Here is a 16,624-nt window from a genome sequence, read left to right as displayed (position 1 = left end):
GTTTTTAACTCTAATGAAATTTAATTTTAGCCTTTAAGAATTTAGGAATTTAGATGACCAAACATGGAAGAGTGGAAAAAGGCACTATGACTGCTTTAGGGAGGCCTAAGGCCAAGCCCTAAACCCAGTCTTTGAGGACTAAGAGAAGGCAAGACCAGACTACAGAGAGCACCATGACACCTAAAGAACAGGCCTCACTGACAATGAGATGTCACATTCAGGCTTGCTCCAATCTGACACTGATCTCTCTGAGTCTTGTTACACACATTGTGACTGGTCAGAAAATGCAGAGACTCCTACTGTACCCATGTATTGGAATATGGCAGTAAGTGGTAAGGAAAACTTTGCATGAAGGTCATCATCACTTTTGATGTCATCAACATTTTCTAAGTATAGACATCCTAATGGAGCATACGTAATGATTCAGGGGAGGGTAAGGTAAAACAAGATGGAAGAGATCATCAGGATAGAAATGGGAGGCCAGGGCAGGAATAGGAAGGATCAACTATTCCCCACTGTCCTGCATAACATTAGTTCATAAGATGTGCTGTGTTTTGTTTTGTTTTTTAAGGATCTGTGGGAAGCTAATTTTGGACACATTGCATTTTTTTTTTCCCTTTGGGAAATACATACTTGCATGTTATAGGGTCTGTGATGTCTCACCAAGAAAAAAACTTCTATTAAACCATTGTTGCCCAAACTTATTTGGTGATAGAATACATTATTTAGCAACATCTATTAACATCCAAAGAGGCTACTATTATTCAGAACACATATTGTTTAATATTGGGGTATATTATGTGTATGAAACCATTTTATAACAGGTTATATTACTCTTATACCTAAAAAAAAAAAAACATACTGAGGGACACCGACAGTTGTCAAGCTATACCCAATTACTGTGACTTTTGATCTTCCTGTAATTTCAGTGTAGGGCTTCACACTACTATACTTGCTTCATGAAAACTGGGTGGGGTTTATATTTGCACTTTCTACAGAGATGCATGCTTTCTCCATTTCTCCTAAACGCTCAGTGCCTTTATAATGCCTGTTACTACCCAGGAACTATCATTTGGCAAATCTCTAGGATATAAACTTTCCTTTGCAGAGTTGCATGCATCACAGTTTTGTTTTGTTTTGTTTTGTTTTTTAACTCCCTCCCACCAAAACCAACCTCATTCCTCAGGAACTGCTTTCTGCTAGGGGACTACTATGAATAAATCCACCCTAACGTTACCATGTTACGCATTTGCAACATAAAAAGGGCTTGCTGAAAATGCAGTGCCTTTATCCCAAAAAAGAAAGTTCACGGTAGGGGTTTCCATAACTGGAGGAAGTTAACAATAGAAAATGTTTGGGGTTAGATGGCTCTTTAATGATCCACAGATTGTACCACTTAAGAAGTCACCTCTTGCCTTTACATGAAGGGAAATTAATTTGCAGAATGATGCTCTATTTGAAGAAGCCATGCTTGACTGTGTGGTATATTTCTTTTCAATAGTCCAAGAACTGCTGGTGCAGTGTTTTATGAATAACATTCAGCGTAAGGGAGTATCTATTTACATTTAATAAATAAATAAATGACTATCTGCATGGCTGTGGATTTTTTTTTTAATTTTTTTGTCTATTTGTAAATAGATAACATACTCACATGATACAAAATGCAAAGGACACAAAACAGCATACCATTAAAAGGATGTTTCTCTCCTTCCTCTGTCCCTTAGTGATCCTGTTTTCCTCTCCAGAGGCAACAATTACTGCCAGTTTCTTAAATATCCTCCCATGGATATTCTATGTGTTTACAAACATACACATACTTTCTTTTTCACACAGACGATAGCATAATATACATACTGCTTTCTACCTTGATTTTTCTCTTATCAATATATCTTAAATATCCTTCCATATTAATATATGGAGAGCTACTGCCTTGGTTATTTTAACAGCTGTGTGGTGTTCACTGAATGCCTGTGTTATTTTATTTCATCATTCTATTGAGGGATATATTGTTGCCAATCTTTCATATTATTGACTATACTGCATTAGTAGACTCACTGAATAAACACCTAGAAATGCAATCTGTGTCTATGGGTATGTACATTTTTACTTTTGAAAGCTATTTCCCAATTGTTCTCTATCCCTTATACACTCACCAACTATGTACGAGTGGCTACTTCCTTAAATCTCTATTAAATCAGTATTTTAACAAATGCTTTGACCTTTGACAATTTGATTGGGAAAAATTGTGTATATGTTTATAACCTGAGAACCAAAGATAGTTAGGGAAGTGACAACTTAGGATAAGTGTAAAGGGCATTTACCTATCTTTTCCATTTGCAATATGAGACAGAATTCCTCATCTTACTTTTTTTTTTTTTTTTACCACACCTGTGCAGCTTGTGTGATCTTAGTTCCCCAACCAGGGATCAAACCCATGTCCCCTGCAGTGGAAGCACGGAGTCCTAACCACTGGACCGCCAGGGAACTCCCTCCTCATCTTACTGAATTCAAGAACTTGTCCCTAAGTAGAGAGGTATTGGATTAAAATAGTAAGTTGGTCTTAAATCAGAAGTGATTGAGATTTAAGTAGGTTACCTCAAAAAGTTAAAGACTCTTTATACCAAGAGGTCCTTATATATACATTAATTCTGGCCTTGACACTTTGGAAGTAGGGGGAAGACTATAACCTCTCTAGGGTTTTCTAGCTTCATGATTTCTGTAATTCTGCAGATATATGAAGTATTAAACGATGAACAGAATACTTTAATTACCAGCATTCACAATTACAGTTTGTAAAATAAAGAGAAAACATTTCTTTTATAGATCACCAAATATAAATCAGGAGAAAAGGAGGGAGACCCCAGCTGTCTCCACCTTCACCCTCCTAGTCCCGTGGTCACAGCCAGTTGGAGCCATTCAGCATCGCTAATTGTAAATTCACACCTCTCACCAGAACCACAGCTCCTGGGCTTCCTGCTGGTTCATTTCATTATTCTTGCCACACATATTCTCTCAGTTTATCAGGTCACCTCCCCCTGCCTCTATCCTTCCCAACCCAAGACAACCCAGTCTTCTTCCCAATGAGAAATTTATCTACATCACTATTCATCCTTGCTTTCTTCTTTTTTTTTTAATTTTTATTGGAGTATAGTTGATTTACAGTGTTGTGTTAGTTTCAGCAAAGTGAATCAGTTATACATATACATATATCCACTCTTCTTTAGATTTTTTTCCCATATAGGCCATTATAGAGAATTGAGTAGAGTTCCCCGTGCTGCTTTCTTCTTTTCTAACATAAAAATACAGCATAAAGTCAATGTCCATCCTGACATTGGCAGAAATAGAACCTTAACCAATTTTCTCCCTTTCTCTGGGTTGTATTTAAATTTTAGTTTGGGTACTGCATTTATGCTATGGGCAGGGGTTGGGTATGGACATGGTTTGGGGACCCACACCATGTAGACTGCAGCCACTGTCTATTAGCACTGGCAGCCAGTAGATCACCGTCATAAGCCGTCTGTCAGCCCATGCTGGGTGCTGCTGGGCTGTCAACTCATTCAGGCCTTTAGGTGCTCCTGAAGTCATTTCACTGAAGCATGGGACTGGCTTGGGCCCATCTTCCTAGACACTGTTCAGTCTTTCTTTGCCCTTTGTTCGTGAAAACACATTTTCAAAGTACATTTGATAATATAAACCATCCATGTACTTATTACCCAAAATGAACAAATGTTACTGTTTCATTTTTTCCTTCAGTACAGTAAAGGGGAAGTCCCCTATGTGCCCTTCACAGCTTCACTCCCTCCTCTCCCTCATTCCCTAGAGACAACCAATAACATGAATTTGGTACAAATCTACTCCATGTTGTTATGCTTTTGTTTTATATATTTGTAGCCAAAACCAATATCTGGTATCTGTTTTTTAAAAGTTTACAGATCGGGTGGGAATGTAAATTGATACAGCCACTATGGAGAACAGTAAGGAGGTTCCTTAAAAAACTAAAAATTGAACTACCATACGACCCAGCAATCCCCACTACTGGGCATATACGCTGAGAAAACCATAATTCAAAAATCATGTACCACAATGTTCACTGCAGCTCTATTTACGATAGCCAGTACATGGAAGCAACCTAAGTGTCCATCGACAGATGAATGGATAAAGAAGATGTGGCACATGTATACAATGGAATATTACTCAGCCATAAAAAGAAAGGAAATTGAGTTATTTGTAGTGAGGTGGATGGACCTAGAGTCCGTCATACAGAGTGAAGTAAGTCAGAAAGAGAAAAACAAATACCATATATAACACATATATATGGAATCTAAGGAAAAAAAAAAAAAAGGTCATGAAGAACCTAGCGGCAAGATGGGAATAAAGACACAGAACTACTAGAGAATGGACTTGAGGATATGGGGAGGGGAAGGGTAAGCTGGACAAAGTGAGAGAGTGGCATGGACATATATACACTACCAAACGTAAAATAGATAGCTAGTGGGAAGCAGCCGCATAGCACAGGGAGATCAGCTTGGTGCTTTGTGACCACCTAGAGGGGTGGGATAGGGAGGGTTGGAGGGAGGGAGACGCAAGAGGGAAGAGATATGGGAACATATGTATATGTATAACTGATTCACTTTGTTATAAAGCAGAAACTAACACACCATTGTAAAGCAATCATACTCCAATAAAGATGTTAAAAAAAAAAGTTTACCAATAGTATCATACTGAATATAATATGCTGCAATTTGATGTTGCAGAGTATTTTCAAGATTCATCCATGTATTGATACTAGTTATATTTCATCAAATCAATATACCATACTTTGTTGGTACCCTATACATTCATTCTTGGGGGTATTTCCAGTGTTTTATTAATACCAACGAAATTGTAGTGACTATCCTTTCCTGCCCCTTTTCACCTTCTGCTACTCCTTAATTATCTCTGAGTAAATGGCTTCACCAGGCACGTCGGCCAAAAACCTCAGTCAGCCTTGAAACTTTTCCCTCACACCTCAAATCCCCATCATCAAGTTGTCTGTTCTGTATCCTGAATCCAATCACTTCTCAACACTTTTAAACAAGTCCAAGCCACCAATGTCTCTCTCCTACTACTGCAATAGTTTTCTATCCTACCCCATGTGCTAATTCCACTTTACCTTACGGGCTTTCTTTCTTTCTTCCAATGTTCCAAGCTCATTTCTACTTCAGAGCATTTGTATTTGCCATGCTTTCTTGACTGAAATGTACTTTCCTCAGAGCTTAAACATAGACCTTGCTCCCTCATTTCTCTATCTCTCCTAAAATTCACCTTCTCAGAAGGCCTTCCCGATTCATCCCACCTAAAATAGCACTTCCAGCCCCCATCCCTTTACCCAGCTAAACCTTGTTTCAAGGTACTGGACCCTCCTTGAACATAGTCTCTTTTTTTTTTTTTTGCGGTACGGGGGCCTCTCACTGTTGTGGCCTCTCCTGTTGCGGAGCACAGGCTCCAGACGCGCAGGCTCAGCGGCCATGGCTCACGGGCCCAGCCGCTCCGCGGCATGTGGGATCTTCCCGGACCAGGGCACAAACCCGTGTCCTCTGCATTGGCAGGTGGACTCTCAACCACTGCGCCACCAGGGAAGCCCTAATGTTTCTTTTGTATCTACTGAGATGAGCATATGGGCCTTTTCCTTAATCTGGTAATAAAGTAGATTACAGATGCTTTTTAAATTTTAGTAGCACCTTTATATTTGAGGTAAACTTTATTTGTGCTTGATGTTTGTTTTTTTTTTCTGTATGTTTGTTTTTTTTTTCTGTATACGCTGCTGGACTTGATTTCCTAATTACTGTACATAATTTTCATATCAGTGTTCAAAAAAACGAGATTCATCTATAATTTTCTTTGCCTGTAGAATTCTTCTATTTTGGTATCAGTATCATAGTAACTTCATAAAATAAGTTGGGTTATCTTTACTTCTATTGTCGGGAATAATTATATAATATAGGATTATCTGTTCCATTAAATTTGGTAAAACTTACCTGTAAAACCACCTGGCATGGTTTCTTTGACAAGGATGGGGGAAGGGTTTGAGAGACTGTGGACTATTGATCTATTTTGTTGATGACTGATTTATTTAGATTTTCTATTTCTCCTTAAGTCAACTTTTTAATTTGTATTTTTCTGGTAAATTGTAAGTTTTACCTCAGTTTTCAATTTATTGACATAAAGCCACTCAATATTATAAATTGTATAGTATAAGCAATGATATTCTTAATCTCTACTGTATCTCTAATTATGTCCCCCTTTGAATTTCTTTTTTTTTTAAGAATCTGATAAAGAATTTATTGATGTCTCTCTGTAAGTGAATCAAGTGGATGCACAGCAGAAGGAAACACAGCATTGAAAATCAGCTATACTCCATTATAAAAATAAAGATAAATTACAAAAAAAAAGTGAGAAATTTTTTTTGTTCGTTTACTAAATTTTATTTAAAAATTCATACAAAATACTCCAGATAACTGAGTTTCAATCCTCATCTTTCTCCTCTTCTTCATCTTGACTAATCTGGAAGTAATATAATTCGTAACTTTCTTTGCTGTTAGCAACTATGCATAACCAATCACGGAGATTATTCTTCAAATATTTTTTGGTGAGATATTTCAAATACCTTTTGGAAAAAGGCACCTCGGAAGTTACAGTGATCTTGCTTTTGCTTCTTTCGATTGTTACGACACCTCCTCCAAGATTCCCAGCTTTTCCATTCACTTTCTTTCCTGAAGAAGATGCTCAAAATTGGCAGCATTCATGATTCCATCTTCTACACGATGAGTGCAGTCAAGAGTAAACTTCAGGATCTGCTTCTTTTTTTTGCCCCCCTTCACCACAAGCTTTTTCATGGGCAACATGGTGGCAGCGGAGGCAGAAAAGGAGTTGGGTGAACTCGAGACAGAAATTCTTACAAAATTTGTTCAGAGGTGGTGACATAACCTGGAGTCACATCATCTAGCCCCACAGCTGGATGGGTCCTAAGGCTGGACACTCGTGGGGCTGAGTGGCTTGGTGAAGATGTGCAGGCAAATGCAGCCCCATTGGAGTTATACTGCCTGGTCACACCATTCCATGGGTCCCAAATTGCCGGGTGCAGGGGTGAATTTCTAATATTATTTGTGCTATCTTCTTCTCAATGTGGCTTGCTAGAAATTTGTTTTATTGGTGTTCTCAAAGGATCAGCTTTTGGATTCATTGATCAACGGTATTTTGGGGAGGTTGACTCTATTCATTTCCCAGGTCCTTGAAGTGAACGCTTAGTTCATTCACTTGAAATAATTTTTTAAAAATTTATTTTATTTTATTTTATTTTTGGCTGTGTTGGGTCTTTGTTTTTGCATGTAGGCTTTTCTCTGGTTAAGGAGAGCGGGGGCTACTCTTTGTTGTGGTGCATAGGCTTCTCACTGCGGTAGCTTCTCTTGTTGTGAAACACGGGCTCTAGGCATGCAGGCTTCAGTAGTTGTGGTCGTGGGCTCTAGAGTGCAGGCTCAGTAGTTGTGGCTCACGGGCTTAGTTGCTCTGTGGCATGTGGGATCTTCCCGGATCAGGGCTTGAACCCGTGACTCCTGCACTGGCAGGCGGATTCTTAACCACTGCGCCAGCAGGGAAGCCCCTGAAATAATTTTTAATAAATGCATTTAATGTCATAACTTTCTTTCAAATGACTGCTTTATCTGTATTATCCAAGTTTTATCATGTATTTTCTTTGTTTTTCTTTTCTAAATGGTGTGCAATTTTTTATTTAAATCATGAGTTATTTAGGAATGTGCTTTTAAGTATTCAAACATATGAGAATTTCTAATTCAACTAAATTCTGATCACAGAATGTGGTCTGTACTATAGTGATTAATTAAAATATCTGGTCAAATTTTATAAATGTTTGATGTGTGTTTGAGAAGAATGTGAATTCTCTATTTGTTAGGTGGAGGGTTTTTATATATGTGGGTATATAATATATTATATTCTCCAAAGAAGATATACAGGAGGCCAATGGGCACATAAAAAGATGTTCAATATCACTAATGATTAGAGAAATACAAATCAAAACTACAATGAGGTATCACCTAACACTGGTCAGAATGGCCATCATCAAAAAGTCTACAAATAATAAATGCTGGAGAGGGTATGGAGAAAAGGAAACCCTCCTACACTGTTGGTGGGAATGTAAACTGGTGCAGCCACTATGGAGAACAGTATGGAGGTTCCTTGAAAAATTAAAAACATAGTTACTAAATGATCCTCTTCTGGGCATATATCCAGAAAAGACAAAACCTCTAATTAGAAAAGATACATGCACCCCAATATTCATAGCAGCATTATTTACAATAGACAAGACATGGAAGCAACCTAAATGTCCATGGACAGATGAATAGATAAAGAAGATGTGGTACATATATACAATGGAATATTACTCAGCCATAAAAAAGAATAAAGTGTTGCCATTTGCAACATGGATAGACCTAGAGATTATCATACTAAGTAAAGTAAGCCAGACAGAGAAAGACAAATATCATATGATATCACTTATATGTGAAATCTAAAAAAATGATACAAATTAACTTATTTACAAAACAAAGTAGACTCACAGACATAGAAAACAAACTTATGGTTACCAAAGGGGAAAGGGGAGGAGGAATAAATTAGGAGCTTGGGATTAACAGATATACATTGCTATATATAAAACAGATAAACAACAAGGTCCTACTGTATAGCACAGGAAACTATATTCAATATCTTGTAACAACCTATAATGGAAAAGAATCTGAGAAAGAATACATATTTATATATATAAAACTGAATCACTTTGCTGTACACCTGAAACTAATATAACATTGTAAATCAACTACATTTCAATTTTAAAAATATTATAGAAATCTCTGTTCCCTGAAGATGATCCCTTCCCACTGGAATAGAAGTCCATATTGGCAAGTAATCTTAAAATGACTTTACAATAAATGCATTCAAAGAGTTAAAAAATAAAATACCTAAAAAAATATATAAAAGCTTAAGCAACAAGAAGATATAAATTAAGGAAAGATGAAAATGAAAAATAACTAAATAGAAAAACAGACATTGTGATAAAAATATTCAATGACATAAACTCTAAACTCGTTACAGTCAGAGAATGAATTATTTCAGCTTTGTTAGAGGTTTAATTGACAAATTCATAAGACATTTAAAGTGTACATTGTGATGATTTGATATACACACACATTGTGAAGGGATTACCCTCTCCCAGTTTATCAAGAATTATTTATTTATTTATTTATTTTTAAGAATTAGAAGATTAATCTATGGAATTCATGTAGATTATAGCATATATTTTATTATTTATTTATCTTTTAAAATTGCAGTATATTTGATTTATGATGCTGTGCCAATCTCTGCTGTAGAGCAAAGTGACTCAGTTATACACAGACAGACATTCTTTTTTTATATTCTTTTCCATTATGGTTTATCACAGGATATTGAATATAGTTCCCTGTTATAGCATGTATTTTAAGCTGTATTGTGGCAGTTTAAAATTACAGCCACAGATTCTTTGATACTCCTTCTATTAAGAGATGGGTCTAGCCCCTGTACTCCCCAATCTGGGCAGGTTTGACTATGTAAGATGGAAGTGATACTATGTGAGTTTTGAGCCTAGACAATAAAAGTCTATGTAGCTTTTGCCTTGTTTTCTGGAATAGTCACTATTGGAGCCCTGAGCTGCCATGGAAGTAGTATGATTACCATGAGGCCACTACAGTGTGAGGAAACCCAAAGCACATGGAGAAGTCATGTGTAGGTACTCCAGTCTATAGGTCCAGTAGAGTCCTGCCTTTGTCACTGTAGCCTAGACATGTGAATGAAAAAAAAACAGCCATTCAAGTGACCACCAGCTGTTCAAGTCTTCTCATTTGACACCCTGGACATCATGAAGCAGAGTCAAGCTCTCCCTGAAATACCTATCCAAATTCCTATCATACAGAATATTGGAGGTTAATAAAATGGTTATTGTTTCATGTCACTATGTTTTGGAGTGGTTTGTTACACAGCAATACATAGAATACATGAAGGATGCACCTAATTAGTAGTTTTAGGAAGAGAATAAACGGTATGGTGGTAGTCATATTTGGAGAGATGATACTAAGAATTTTCTAAAGTTTTTGAAAGAAAAGCAGTTATTAAGTGCAAAAAAAAATTTAAAAAGAAAAGAAATTCATTTCCAGATGCACTGTAGTGAAGATGCCTAACATTGAGAATAAAGAGAAAATTTCAAAAGCCACGAAAGAGAAAACACAGATTATCCATAAAAGAATGATAATTAAGACAACAGAATTCTCATCACCAACAAGGGATACCAGAGGTCAACATGGTAATAATTCCAAAGCACTGAGGGGAAAATAACTGGCAACATAGATTTCTATACCTGGGTAAGCTATAATTCAAGAATAATGGTGAAATAGAAAACTTTTCTTTCAAACCTGAGTTTACAAAAAAAAAAAAAACCTGAGTTTACCAACCATAAATTTTTATTGAATGAATTACTAAATGATGTATTGCAGCAAAAAGAAAAGTGAGTTCACAATGAAAATGTGGTATTAAAGAAACAAGTGGTAAACACAAAAATTGATAAATTAGATTGATAAATCTAATTATGCATTGATTGTATAGTAACTTTTATGTTATGTTCTAATAAATATGGAACTAAAATTCTAGATAGCAATAACTGCTCAATACATTTGGTAGCTAAAACACAGCCTTGTTGGGGCAGAAGGATAGTTGTATTTTAAAAACTATAAATTGTTAGGAAAATAAATAGTTAAGTATACATTTAAAAATTTAAGAGTAGCTGCTTATGGCATAGGCAAAATATAATCTATAGTTTCCAAATTAGCAGAGGTAAAAGTAAGAGAATTTGAAAAGTTATCAATTCAACAAAAGCAGTTAAGGTAAGCAAACGAATAAAACGAGAAAGCATTGTAAACAGAAAATCAAAAGTAAATGGTAGAGATGGTAGAGGTAATTTTAAATAGATCATACTCATATGAATTGAACTTTCCAGTTAAACAACAGAGACTGTCAGGAATAAAAAAAGAAAACCCAGCTACCTGCTGTTTACAAAAGATGTGCCAATAACAAAATAGCATAGAAAGGTTGAAAATAAAGTAAAAAGTTATAGCAAGCAAATGCTAACCAAAAAAACAGTTATAGTAGAATACGAGTATCAGATAAAATAACTGCTTTAAGCAAGTATTGATAAGGGTAAAAAAAATTACATAATGATTAAAATTATATTAAAAATGATAAAAATTTAAAAACCACCAAGAAGTTCTATCCAGCTAACCGTATAACCATGAAATTAAACAAAAAGTAACGAATTATAAGAAAAAAAAAGTAGATCAACAACAATATTGGGAAGTTTTAATATAATTTTATTAGAAACTCACAGATCAATTAAACAAAACTAAGTTGAGAGGTTGGTTAATGTTTTTAGCATTAACTTGCCTTGTGTGTGAATTGTAATTTGCAGCTCATCTTAAATGGTAGCTTTATCTTTCTACCTATTCCACTCCATTTGCTGTTTTAGTGTAGCCTCCAGAACTAGGTGTCACAGGACTCCTGACCCTCAGTGATATTGGGGAAGATAACAGATCTGTCCTCTAGGCAGGAAAGCAGACTGGCATAAGTCCTGTGTGCACTGATTTCTATTCTTCCTTCCACCCCCACAGATAGGTAGGGGCTTTGTTTGTTTATTTATTTTGTTTTTTAAACTCTAGGTCAGGGTGGAAATCATTTGGAAGCTTTTCCCAAATCCCAGTTTCACAGTGAGCCTGCCTCATGTGCCACACCCTGTATGGGGTGCTGTTGATCCTCACTGCTCTGAGGAATTCAAACTCCTAGCCAACTTCTACTTGCTTCCAGACCCAGAAGACCATCAGGGTCACAGCTCTAGCTTTACTAACCTAGTGGTGTTGCTTTTTCATTTCTGTTACCTAGAGATGATTATCTTGTGAATGAACCCAGAGACATCTCTTAATTTAAAAAAAAAAAAGTTTTTGTGATTGGAGTTCTTGGAGAAGATGTGGAAATTCAAAGCATAGCTCACAATACCATTTTGACTATTTTCCTCTGCCTTTCTGGATGTGAGGAACTCTGTGGTCTTGCTACCTTCTTTGGCTTTACTCAGTAATAGGGGTTGAGGTTTCTTCTGTTCTCAAATGCCAGAAACCTATTAAGAATCTCTATAAATCTCCTCAGGCTTCTGGCGAAGGATGGGAGGCAGAGCACAAAGTCCCTTTGTTTCTTTCTCTCCTCTCTGATTTTCTGTGTTCATGAATTTGAGGAACTTTTAATATATTCTGCTGCTGAAAGCCTTACCCTTAAATCATCAGTCTTTGTCCTGAATTCTTCAGAGCCTATGTGACTTTGTAACCTGAAGTTTTAAAATCCTAAAGGGCAAGGGATAAAAGAAAACATTGGGGGTGGGGGGAGAAACTCCACAATTTACCATCTCATTATTATTCTACCGGAAAAGAGATTTCCATCTCTGCTGGTGTGTCCTGAAAGTCTATCTCTTTCCATTTCCTCAGAAGCCACATTCCTAACTACTCAGCCTCTCTTATCTCTTATTCTTCTATCCTGGATCTTTTCTGCTGAAGGCTCTCACCTCTTCGTAAGACAAAACCTCTCCTAGCTCTCTCATTTTATAGGCAAGCTTTCTGAAACCACTCAAGCATCTTTAGTTACCATCTACATGCTGATGACTCCCAAATTCACAACTCTAGCTCAAATTTCTAGCAAGTTCTCCAGATCCTCAAGATCTCTCAACTCCAGACAACTACAGTTCAACATGTCCACAACAAAATCATTATCTCTACATCCATTCATCTCTCCAAACTATTTCTTCTCTTATGTTTTCTATTTTCATTCAGTTTCCGAAGCAGAAACCTGGGAGTCTCCTTGATTTCTTCCCCTCCATCTCTCACAGCCAATAAATGACCAAGTTCTGCCATTATATTTCCATTTATGGCATATTTATAGCCAAGTATTTATTACATACCACTAGAGCTATAGCAGCATAATGAATTAAAGATGAGGTTAAGGTAGTAGAATAAAAAAAATTAAAATGTCATTGGATTCAAGGTAAAAACATTTTTGGTAAAGGAAACTTATTAGTATTACCCAGAACAGAAAGTTTAAAAGAATAAAAACTTACAATTGTTAGATTATTAGATTTAGTTAGAAGGTTCCTAGTGATCTCAAAATCACCTAAGGGGTAAAAGAGGATTTTCTGCAGAGTGTCTAGCAGTTTAACAGCTGTCTGGACTGCACTGCTTTGTAATGATTTGTTTTAAATTGGTGTTTTCACTCTTATCATATGGGTAAGAGGTAAGAGAAGGGTAACACTCGTATGGTACCCAAGGGTCAAATTCATATGATATATTTTGTTTTGGAGAATATCAGCTTTTAAAATGGCAATACAAAGTTTCTCATGGTCTATATCAGCCTTTTTGAACTGGATCATTAAATGGAATCATCTCGAACTTGCCAGGCAGCAAGAACCAGGGATGTCCTATTCAGCAGATAGAGATTACTGAGTCTGAAAGTATATTTTAGAGGTCGCCAAGTCCCTTTCTTGTTTTTAATTCAGACTGGGGATCTCGTCATTTCTTAGCGTCTCATGGAAAGTAGGTTCTAATAGATAAGTGTCTAACAACTATTACTAAGCTTCCCTGGTGTTATATATATATAACACAACTATTACTACCACCAGGCAGTGTGCTTCTTTGCTCATGCATCTCTCCTTTCTCTTCCTCCAAACTTTATAGTTTTCTTTTTCTCTTTCCCTGCTCTTCCTTCTTTCTCAATTCAGTTTTCCTGCCTCCCTTTTTCTTTCTCACCCATAAATAGGAAAAAAAAAAGCAAATGTTGAGTTTCCTGACTGGTCACATTCCAGAGAAAGGAGGAAATACAGGCTGTTATACAACTGGGAGGGATCAGGTGTGACCTAAAGTTGAAGGATGAGGAGAAGAGAATTATAAAGGTAAGAGAAGGCAAAAAGGTTAAGTAAAGGTTTGATTTTAGACTTTTATTACGTAAAGTGATTCTTTTGTGAATCCCATCTAGGGCATTTCATCCTTCTCAGGCTATGATGGTTCCCAGTAGATCCAAAATTGCCAAAGAAGGTCAGTAATGATGTATTCAAAGATGATCACTCTCATCAGCTTTTGTACAAAAGAATCAGTACCTGATATTGTGTTAGAGTGAGCCATAGGAAATGCCTTAGGAATTGTCTCTGATGAAGTCTTTTTTTTTCAATCACCAGTATGTGAAAAGCTATTACATCTATTTTTAATCTTTCTTCTATTCAGTTTCCAATGTTGCTCTCAGGCTTCTGTAACTTGGCAGATAGTTCAGGTATTCTTTAAAAACAATGACAAACAATGAAGTTCCCAACAACCACAGCAACCACCAAAACAGTGAAATCTACTTAGCTTTTTAGTTGGTGGAAGATGTTGAAAAATATAAGAAATAAAAGCCACCCACAAATAATTTGCCTCACAAAAACAATTGCTCTTAGTATTATATTGTATTTCTGCCATTTTCTATGCAATTCTATGTCAGAGTTATACTTTATATATACTGCAGTATAGAACTTATATAAGTTATATTAACTTAAATATAACTATGACATAGAGTTACATAGTTTGTATCTTTCAGGTATATTTTAGTCTAGAATACTTTCAGCTATGGTTTTCCATCACTTTTCTGGCGGTTGAACTATATATATTTCTTTTGCTGCTGGGAAATAGAATTTGAAAAAGTTAACTCTGCAAAATCTCATTCTAAAGGACTTTGCAGTTGACCAGGACACTTAAGTGGATTATCCGATTGCATGTCTTCACTTGATCTCCAGGTGGAATGGTTCCAAAGACCTCTAACAGCTTTATCACTCTATAGTATAACTGCCCCTTAATTCTCCTCTAAGCTTTAAACCCTGACAGCAAGACTGTATTGTTCACCATTTGCACCCCAGTGACTAGCATGTGACCCAATACATAGAAAATTCGCAATATATTCTTGATGATTGAGTGAATGAAAAAGTGAGTAAATGAATACTAAAATTCTAGACGATCCATAACTCATCAAGCTTTCTCCTTAGTATCAGGATACAACCAGATTAAGGTTCCCAGAAGTACAGGATTGATTTAGATTTGTCTTGAAAGAGCAGAGAAAGATAGGAATTGATCATCACTTGAACATTCCTTATAGACCCTAAACTCTTTACCTAAAATTCCTATTGTGCTTTAATGCTACAATTTAGCTGTCCCACAAATATTTATAGAAAAGTAATTTTCAACTTTGCTTTCTACAAACTAATTACCTTCTGTAACATCCAGGCCACTGCCACCTACATTTTGGAAGTGTTGGCAGCCCAATAGTTGGCATGCCTTATAGGTTTACCATGCCATAGGGCCATTATTAAAGAACTAAAACCATGCACATCCTCTTGGACAAAGGATGGGATCACCTTGGAGACCATAAAGGAAAGCTTGCAGACAGTGGTTGAGAGAGCAAGACAATGAGAGTGAGCCAGAGAGCCTGCCAGAAATGTCAGTTTTAAAGAGGGCAGGGAACGCACAAGCAGGTGGTTTCACTCCTCATGAGCCTCCTTATCTTCTTCAGTTTTGACAGACCTTGGATCTCATCTCATCCAAGTATAAAACTCCTAGTGAACTGAGACATTCTCTGTAAGTAGATGAAAGCTGTTTTCTCTCTTGGCAGTTTATACTTGGTCACATGATACAACTAGTCATACAGTTTTAAGGCAGCATGCTGTGTACCTCTCTCTCCAAATGCAATTTTACAACATTCTGTGTTTTATTTAAAAAAACCAGTTTAATCTACATTAATTAGAGTGTGAAGCTGAGTGTGTGAAGCTCTAATTTACCTTACATGCATAACAAGAGCAGCACCACCTGTTGACTGCCTACTAAGTGCCTGGCACAGCCTAGGTATGTTATACACATTATCTAATTGAACTTGGAGAACATGCCTGCCTCCAGAAATATAACTTAAATATCTCATTTACTTTGAAATTGCAAATGGCCCTTTCTTTAAGAAACTTACATTAAATTTATTTAGCACTATCTCATCACAGGAGAAAAAGAATAACAATAATAAGGCCAGAATTTATAAACACTTTTCTGGTGAGAAACACAAAGATCACTGAGCTTTCCATTCTACACTCTAATCCAATTTTCTTTCTTTCTTTTTTTTTTTTTTTGGCAGTACGCGGGCCTCTCACTCTTGTGGCCTCTCCCATTGTGGAGCACAGTTTCCGGACGTGCAGGCTCAGTGGCCATGGCTCACGGGCCCAGCCGCTCTGTGGCATGTGGTATCTTCCCGGACCGAGGCACGAACCCGTGTCCCCTGCATCGGCAGGCGGACTCTCAACCACTGCACCACCAGGGAAGAACCCTCTGAATTTTTAAATCTAATTTTTCTATCCTATTTTCCAACCTAGCTGATAAACTGTCTTCTCTCTTGCCATCTTCCCCAGCAGTGTTTTTTCTTTTGCCACATAATAAGAGAGTTAACTGCTTCCCCT

At 36.7% G+C, this 16,624-nt stretch overlaps 1 protein-coding gene and 1 pseudogene across 2 annotated transcripts in view; both read right to left on the bottom strand.

The window, feature by feature from the left end:
- Window positions 1-16,624, bottom strand: part of NMNAT2 (nicotinamide nucleotide adenylyltransferase 2) — a 195,156-nt gene that overhangs the window by 172,131 nt on the left and 6,401 nt on the right. The window lies entirely within an intron of this gene.
- On the bottom strand, window positions 6,455-7,403 carry LOC112391171 (60S ribosomal protein L22 pseudogene; annotated as a pseudogene).

Source organism: Neophocaena asiaeorientalis, unplaced genomic scaffold (assembly GCF_003031525.2).
Source record: "Neophocaena asiaeorientalis asiaeorientalis breed wild unplaced genomic scaffold, Neophocaena_asiaeorientalis_V1.1 scaffold119, whole genome shotgun sequence".
Lineage (NCBI taxonomy): Eukaryota > Metazoa > Chordata > Mammalia > Artiodactyla > Phocoenidae > Neophocaena > Neophocaena asiaeorientalis.
The sequence above is the reverse complement of the archived record's forward strand: the minus strand, read 5'-3'. Positions and strand labels throughout refer to the sequence as shown.